The following is an 8,237-nucleotide window of genomic DNA, read 5'->3' on the forward strand; positions in this document are numbered from 1 at the left end:
AGAAAGAGCAATGGAATAGCTATACCAGACATCTAACTAATGTGTACAAAAGATGGATGTTTCACAAGTCTGCTGAAACTAAAAACTGGGAGGATTCATAATTTTACAAATGTACTTGGGAAAATTGGCAGTTGGGAGCTGAATGTTCCAATAAAGAAAAGAAAAGGAAGCACACATTGTTAATACTTATTGGAAAAATGATTGTCTTTCCAAATAATTAAGGAGATGCAAATTTAAAAAAAACTTTGAAGTACCACCTCATACCTATTAAATTGGCAAAAATGATTAATCCAAATGAAACTAAATTCTAGTAGGGTTGTGAAGAAACAAGTACATTCATTCATTGTTGGTGGAACTGAAAACTGGTAGAGAATTTTTCTGCAGATCCATCTAGCAGTTTTGAGGAAGTTACAAAAAGAATCATAACTTTTGATCCAATAATTCCAATACATAAACTTGAAAGGGTTGTCAAAAGCAAACAAAAAAGGAGGTTTAAAGATTTTTAAAGCAGCATTATTTGTAATTAAAAAAACCAACAACTTGAAAGCAACGTAAGTGTTCAAAAGAGGAGGAATGATCAAATAAATCATGGTAGAATGCCATAATGCAATCAAGACAGACATGCATAAAGAATATAAAGAAATCTGGAAAAAACCTTCATGAAATAATGCAAATGGCAAAAAGCAGAAGCAGTAAAAGAGAGCACATGCTATGACAATATAAAAGGAAAAAATAAATGAGAGGAAATAGACAAAGAAGTCTGATGAAGACTGAAAAGTTGCTATATTTTAATCAACTTAAATTAATATAAATGCAAATAGTTGCTAAGCAAGTTTATTTAAGATGATGTTGAATATTAAGCTTACAGTAAATTATTAAAAACAATCAATTTTTGAAGATACTAAAATGCATGTTAAAAGGATACCTATCTTAGTTAAAGTTTTTGGGTTTTTTTTAGTTAAAATATTTAAGGCTGGTAAAATAATGTAAATAGCTACTAAGTACTTTAAATAGTTAAATAGTTAAATTTACTTTAAATAGTTAAATTTTAAGTATTTTTCCAGTAATGTAAACAGATACTAAACAAGTTACTTATTTGTATTGCTATCCAATATTAAGCTTACTATAAATTATTTAAAATCAGTTGATCTTCGAAGTTACTAAAATGCCTATCAAATGATAAATGTTATTAAAAACTTTAATATTTTTTCACTTAAGAAAACATTTTAATGCTGGCAAAATAATGTAAATAGCTACTAAGTAACTTAAATAGTTAAGTCAATAAATATTTTTCCAGTAATGTAAACAGATACTAAGTTATTTACTTATAGTAGTATAGCTACTCAATATTAAGTTTATAATATATCATTAAATTTTTCAAAAGTCGAGGTTGGTGGTCTTTGAGGGGCTAAAATGCACTTTAAAATGACAAACATCTTAATTTTTTTCAGTTTGAAAAACACTTAATGCTGCCCAAAATATAAAAACACCTAAAGAATAGTAGAATAATAAAAGTATTTTCATCCATTTTGTTTCTTTCTACAACTCATATAAGCACTTTAAAAAATATTCAACAACTAAACAAATTTATGGGTTTTGAAAGGCTGAAATTTTTAGAAAGCATCTCAAACACTTAACAAATTAAAGGGTTTTGCCAGTGGTACTCTTTACTCTGGATGTATACAGTTAACAGTGTAAACAGGTATCTTTGAGACATTTTCTCCTCCCTTGGATCAGAGAGAGCATTTTCGGCTGGCCTTTCAAAAGTCCTATAGATTTACCCTTTTTCTTTTAAATCGAGTCTTAGTTGGTGTCTCCCTCTCCTCATCCCCATCCTGACTGGTACCAGCTTTATATTCCTCTCGGCTTCGTTTCCGGGTACCACCTTCACAGCTCTCTTCCTCAGAATCTGGCAGTCTAGTAGCTAGATCTGAAAAATCCAAGTCATCATCTGTTTCATCGTCATCATCATCGAGGTCATCATCGTCGTCATCGTCGTCATCGTCATCGTCATCGTCGTCTTCATCATCATTTAAAACCAGCCTGGAAGCTTTGTACTTTTTCTTTATCATTCTACTTGGAGGTGGAGAACTGTGAAAGCTGTAGCTTCGAGCATGGTCTTCCTCAGTAAGTTCGTTCCACTTTTTCTTGATCTTTTCATCTCCCATGAGGAATTTTGCCCCTTCAATGATAGCCATATATGAGAATCTTAGCTGTTCTGGGGTCTGAACAAGTCCCATCCGGTACTTTCTCATGCCCACTAATACCTGTCTGATGTTCAGGAAAAAGGGGTTATCTGTCTTCTCCATCAGGACCAGGCAGGCATCAATCAGTGCAAAGATGCCTGATTGCCCCACGCCAGCACTGCAGTGGATAACCACAGGGCCCTGCTCATAGTTGAGGGAGCCCGACTCCCGAACCATGAAAAGGAAAGTAAGGAAGGAGGCAGGTGATTCAGGCACCCCGAAGTTGGGCCAGCTGGTGTAGTGGAAGTGGGAGATGGGCCTGGCCTCTCCTGTCAGCACATTCTGCAGACTCAGGTAGTGGACTGTGTGGTAGGGCTTCACTTCCTCCGCCAGCATGTGCACCCTGATGCCCATGTCCTCAAAGTGGAAGGTGTGGCCCTGGCAGGGGGGCCAGTACTGAAAGCATCTGATAGAATCTTTCTCCCCCAACTGGTTGAGCATAATCACGGCCTTGCTGTCTTGCTGCCACACCATGAGCCAGAAGTGGCCACAGGTGTTGGGCAGGGGCCCCTGGGTTAGGATGTAGCTCCGCTGGGCCTCCTCCACCACCACTAAGCTGGCGTTGATATAGTCGTTCTCGTCCCCACCTCCACCTCGGTCCCCAAGGCTCGAAGATGCCGAAGAAAATGAGCAAGAAGCCCCCACCATAGCCGAAGCCAAACCAAGGCCTGGGTGAAAGCCACCTCCAGGGGCTGGGGTGGCCATCTTCAGGCGAACCCGGCTGTGATCGTAGGGGCTCACGTCCCCGTAGCGGTTGCGGGACCTGTTCTCCAAGGCCTGCGCCACGCGGTATGGATACTCATGGCAGTGTTGCGATGTTGAGGTAGGCCTGGGGCCACCCACTGGCCGCTTCTAAGGCCGCGAACTCCTGCTCCATGGAGACGGGTGCCCCAGAAGCTGAGGCGCCGCAGCCCAACACCAGCATAGCCTCTTCTTCTTCGTCTTCGTCGTCGTCTGTGCCCCAGGATGCCATGGAGACCAAGGTGGTGGGGGTTGCCACCACCGAGGTGGAGGAAGCTGTGGCGATGGGGGTGCTGGTGCTGCAGGAGGCCACTTCCCATTCGGTGATGTCCATGTCGATGGGGGAGGGGGGCGTCGCCATAGCTGCGGCCCAAGGAGTGACTGTGGCTCAGGTAGCTTAGGGGAGGGGGAGGGCGGCGGATGCGGCGGGGTGCGGGGATGGTGTCTGGCAGTTCTGGCTACAATTCAGGTGAGAACACCTGGACCTGGTGGGGGAGGGGAGGGCAGCGGAGACTTGGGGTGGGGGCGGGACTACGGATTCTACCCCCGGCACCTCAGGCGGGGGAGGCCTTGGCGAAGATGGCGGCGCTGGCGGCAGCGGAGGAGGCCAAGATGGAGGCTGAGGTGGAGGGCGTGGAGGAGGAGGAGGCCTGGCGGGCAGCCGCCTGAGGCAGGGACCCGGCCCGACCTGACCAACCCGAGGGGACCGGAGAGCAGGGCACCGAGAGGGAGGGCAGTGGAGGCAGAGGCCGGGAAGGGTGGAGCTACAGACAGATGAATGGCCACACACACTCAGTTCCACCTCACCGATGACCTGGCATTTGCCGATGACAACAACAATGAGGACAATTCGATGCTGCTGCCTCGAGGGAAGATGGAGGCTCTAAAAGTCAGTCCCGATGGCAGGTGGGGGGAGGGGAAGGGCAAGGAAAAGGGGGAAGAAGAGTCCTGGAGAGGCCCAAAGTCTTGGCGGAGTGGGAGGAAAAATACCTGCGGAGGTGAAGGAAAGTCACTTGAGGAAAAAAGTCTCTGGGGAGGCGAAGGAAAAGTCTCTAAGACGAAAAGTTTCTGAAGAGGCAAAGGAAAATCTCTTGAATAAAAATTTCTGGGGATGAGAAAAATCTTTGAGAAGTCTTTCGAGGAAGAAAAAAATTCTCTGAGGAGAACAAAAAAGCCTGAGATAAGTTTCCAAAAAGGCCACAAGTCTCTGAGGACAAAAAGTTTCCCAGGAGAACCAAAGGTCTCCCTGGAGAACAAACGAACAAGAAGTCTCCCGAGGACAAAGGAAAATCCGGGAGGCCAGGCGCGAGACGACAGCTGTGAGGACAGCCGAGGTCAGGAGCCAGCAGACGACTGTGAGGAGAACTGGGCGGGAGCACGGTTACCAGGTTCCCGCTCTTTATGACGTGGCCTATGGTCACGCCCACTTTGCATTGTGAGCATGCGTGCCTTCTAACCCCTCCCCCACTGCGTCATCACTTATAAAGGAGAGCAGGGCTGAGGCGAGTTGGGCTCTGGGATTTCACTCCTTGGTGCGCAGTTCCTCTCGTAGAAACTTTACCAATGCTATCAAGGGCAGCGACTCAGTCTTTTTTTAAGATTTAATTATATTTGGGGGATGGTGGGGAGGGGGAGAAAATTGCTCTAAAACAATGTTAATTCAAGAAGAGAATACCAGGATAAATGAGGGCAATCCCTACCCCTGGAGGCCCTCAGTATGGGCCCAGATCCAACTTCTTCACGTGTCATCCTCTGAGACAACCATGCTCAAATTAAGGTGTTGTTATAACCTTCTGGGGTGAGAGTACATGTGGGGTCAGAGAGGAAAGAGAAATCTTTCCTTGAAAAGGTTTGGGAAAAATTAACATTGACATAAGACAGTCCCAAGATTAAGCAAAAGACAGTGTAGCCTCCTACATAATAACAACACAGGCCTGGAGTCAAGAAGCTAAAGGTTCAACTCTCCCCTCTAACACTATCACTGGTTATTTTCTCATAGGTTACCCACCTCAAATGTGGAACTTGTTGGGGTAAGAACTCTACCCCCACCCCCACCACGTAGAGGGGGATATCGAATCTCAATTATTATAGTGCCTTACAAACACTAAGGTTTAAGGTACCTTACGTACTTTATCTCATCTGATTCTCTAATGCTACTGTTACTATTCCCCTTTCAGACTGATAGGCAGAGGCTCAGAGATGAAGTGATCTGACAAAGGTATCAAATGCCAGACCCGAATCTAGATCTTGACTCCAATTCCAACTATCTACACCAGGGCTACTTCACCCTTTTTTGTGTGTCCTGCACCACTTTGGCTATTATCTGCCAAGGTCTTTGGCTCCCTTCTCAGAGCAAGGTTTTTAAATGTATAAAATAAAACATGTAGGATTACAAAGGACTATCAAATTTATGGAGAATGGAATAATTTATGACCAAAGAAGAGATAAAGTACATTATGAAATGCAAAATGGATGATTTTGATTACATTAAATTGAAAAGGTTTTGCACAAACAAAGCCAATGCAACCAAGCTTAGAAAGGAAGCAGAAAGCTGGGAAAGGATTTTTATAGCCTCATTTCTAAAATATATAGAGAACTGAGTCAAATTTAAAAGAATACAAGTTGTTCCCCAATTGATAAATGGTCAAAGGATATGAACAGGCAGTTTTCAGATGAAGAAATGAAAGCTATCTGTAGCCATATGAAAAAATGTTCCAAATCACTATTGATTAGAGAAATGCAAACCAAAACAACTCTGAGGTACCACATCACACCTATCAGATTGGCCAACATGACAAAACAGGAAAAGGATAAATATTGGAGATGATGTGGGAAAACTGGAACATTAATGCATTGTTGATGGAGTTGTGAACTGATTCAACCATTCTGGAGAACAATTTGGAGCTACACCCAAAGGGCTATAAAATTGTGCATATCCTTTGACCCAGTCATACCACTTCTGGGTCTGTATCCCAAAGAGATCATAAAAACCGGAAAAGGACCCACATGTACAAAAATATTTATAGCAGCTCTTTCTGTGGTGGCTAAGAATTAGAAATTGAGGGGATGCCCATCAAGTGGGGAATGGTTGAACAAGTTGTGGTATATGAATGTAATGGAATACTATTGGGCTATAAGAAATGATGAGCAGCTGGCCTTGAGAAAAACCTGGAAAGACTTGTATGGTCTGATGCTGAGTGAAGTGAGCAGAACCAGAAAAACGTTGTACACAGTAACAGCCATGTTGCTTGATGACCAACTTTCATAGACTTTGCTCCTCTTAGCAATACAAAGATCTAAGGCAACCCCAAAAGACTCATGATGGAAAATGCTGTCGACATCCAGAGAAAGAACTATGAAGTTTGAATGTAGATCAAAGCATACTATTTGCTTTCTCTCTCTCTCTCTCTCTCTCTCTCTCTCTCTCTCTCTCTCTCTCTCTCTCTCTTTGTTTTGTTTCCTCTTTCCAGCGGTTCCTCCCATTGGTTCTGATTCTTCTTTACAACAACTAATGTGAAAATATTTAATAGGAATGTATATGTACAACTTATATTAGATTGTACGCCATCTTGAGGAGGGAAAGGAAAGGGAGAAAATTTAAAACTTAAAATTTTATGAGAGCGAATGATGAAAACTAAAAATAAATTAATTTTTAAAATTAAAGAAAATTCGAAAGGATTACAAAGGAAACAAAATAATTTAAAATTTTAATATTTAATTTAAATATTTAACTTTAATTTTAATGTAACACAATTTAAAAATAATAAAATTAAATTAAAATTAAAATAAAGCTATAATTTTGTTCCCATTCAAGTTCACTGGATCCCCTGAAATCTATCCATAGACCACATTTTAAGAACCCCTGTAGTACATTAAGCAGCCTATCTAAAGTATTCTCTCTGTTTCTGTCTCTCTCCCTCTCTACTATCCCTTCCATTTCACTGCAAGGAACTCCTAGTGTGGAAGTTCCCTCTGCCAATGTGGATCACCAACTCCATCATTGTCTTAAGTTGCCACTTCAGTACTTTAGTATGTTCAAACTGTTTTTCCTGACTCCAAGTCCTACCATTTAATTTCATATAATTCTGCCTCTCATAAATGTCAGCGATTTTTAACATCTATATGAAGTATGACTCCAGTTTTCAGACAAAAGTCAGGTTAACATTTTTTTTCCCACCCTTCACCCTAACAAAGTGTCTTTTTTACAAAGAAAAGCTAGTTTTGCTTTCAAAATAGAAAAAAATCACAAACATTTCCAGAAAACTGTTGGCTATAAATAAATAGGTAGATAGATAAACAAATATGAGATCCTAGATTAAAAAATAGTCTTAATTGAATTTTAAGTAGACATCTCTATAGTTGGGGGGGGAGGGGAGGTAGAAGGGAAACTTTAAAAAATTACCAATCTAAGATTCCCTGCTTCATTTAGAGGTCATTTGAATGCAATAAGATTGGTATTTAAAGAAGTATACTTAGCACATGGTGAGTAATCTCTTCCACTTTCTCTTCTCTACTGTTGTTCGCTAGGGCAGCTAGGTGGCCCACTGGATAGGGCATTGGGCCTCGAGTCAGGAAGACTCAAGTCCAAATCTGGCCTCAGGACACTTACTAGCTGACCCTGGGCAAGTCACTTAACCCCATTTGCTTCCGTTTCCTGATCTACAAAATCAGTTGGAGAAGGAAATGGCAAACCACTTCAGTATATTTGCCAAGAGTGGGGTCATGAAGAGTCAGACACTGTGAACAACAACAATGTTGTTTGCTATCACCATCATAAAGCTGTCCCAAAATGTTTGAACATGCAGCCAACTCTGTCTTCTCACATTTTGATTGCTTGCCTTTGGATTGTTGGCGTACTCACCAAAGTCTACTAGGGTAAGGGTCAAACAATTAGTTATATGGAAAAATGTCTAATGAAATAAACCAACCCTCTTATCCAATGGTTTGATGAAGGAGAAATCCAAAATGATTGTCTGCAGTGGCATCTTAAAATGGTCTTTGAATTGTGTTTTGCAATTAATCCTCATGAATTTAGTACTGTTACCAATTGATATGTGGAAGCTTGTTAATTTAACTAGGTGATAAGCCTCTTGAAGCATCACTAGGCTGATACTTGGACAAGTCATCATTGTACTCATCTGTAAAATCTTTCCATCTGGTGAGGCCTGTCACAACTTTTGTTCTAATGGCATAGTCTTGAGAAGCCAAAATGCCACAATGGACTAGTGAGTAGGATATTTGTGGAAACTA

General features: G+C 41.7%; 1 pseudogene; it reads right to left on the reverse strand.

The window, feature by feature from the left end:
* Positions 1-1,653: 1,653 nt before the first annotated feature.
* Positions 1,654-4,315, reverse strand: LOC110192333 (tyrosine-protein phosphatase non-receptor type 2 pseudogene; annotated as a pseudogene).
* Positions 4,316-8,237: the final 3,922 nt, after the last annotated feature.

Source organism: Phascolarctos cinereus, unplaced genomic scaffold, assembly GCF_003287225.1.
Source record: "Phascolarctos cinereus isolate Bilbo 61053 unplaced genomic scaffold, phaCin_HiC Scaffold_8;HRSCAF=390, whole genome shotgun sequence".
NCBI classification, from domain to species: Eukaryota; Metazoa; Chordata; class Mammalia; order Diprotodontia; family Phascolarctidae; genus Phascolarctos; species Phascolarctos cinereus.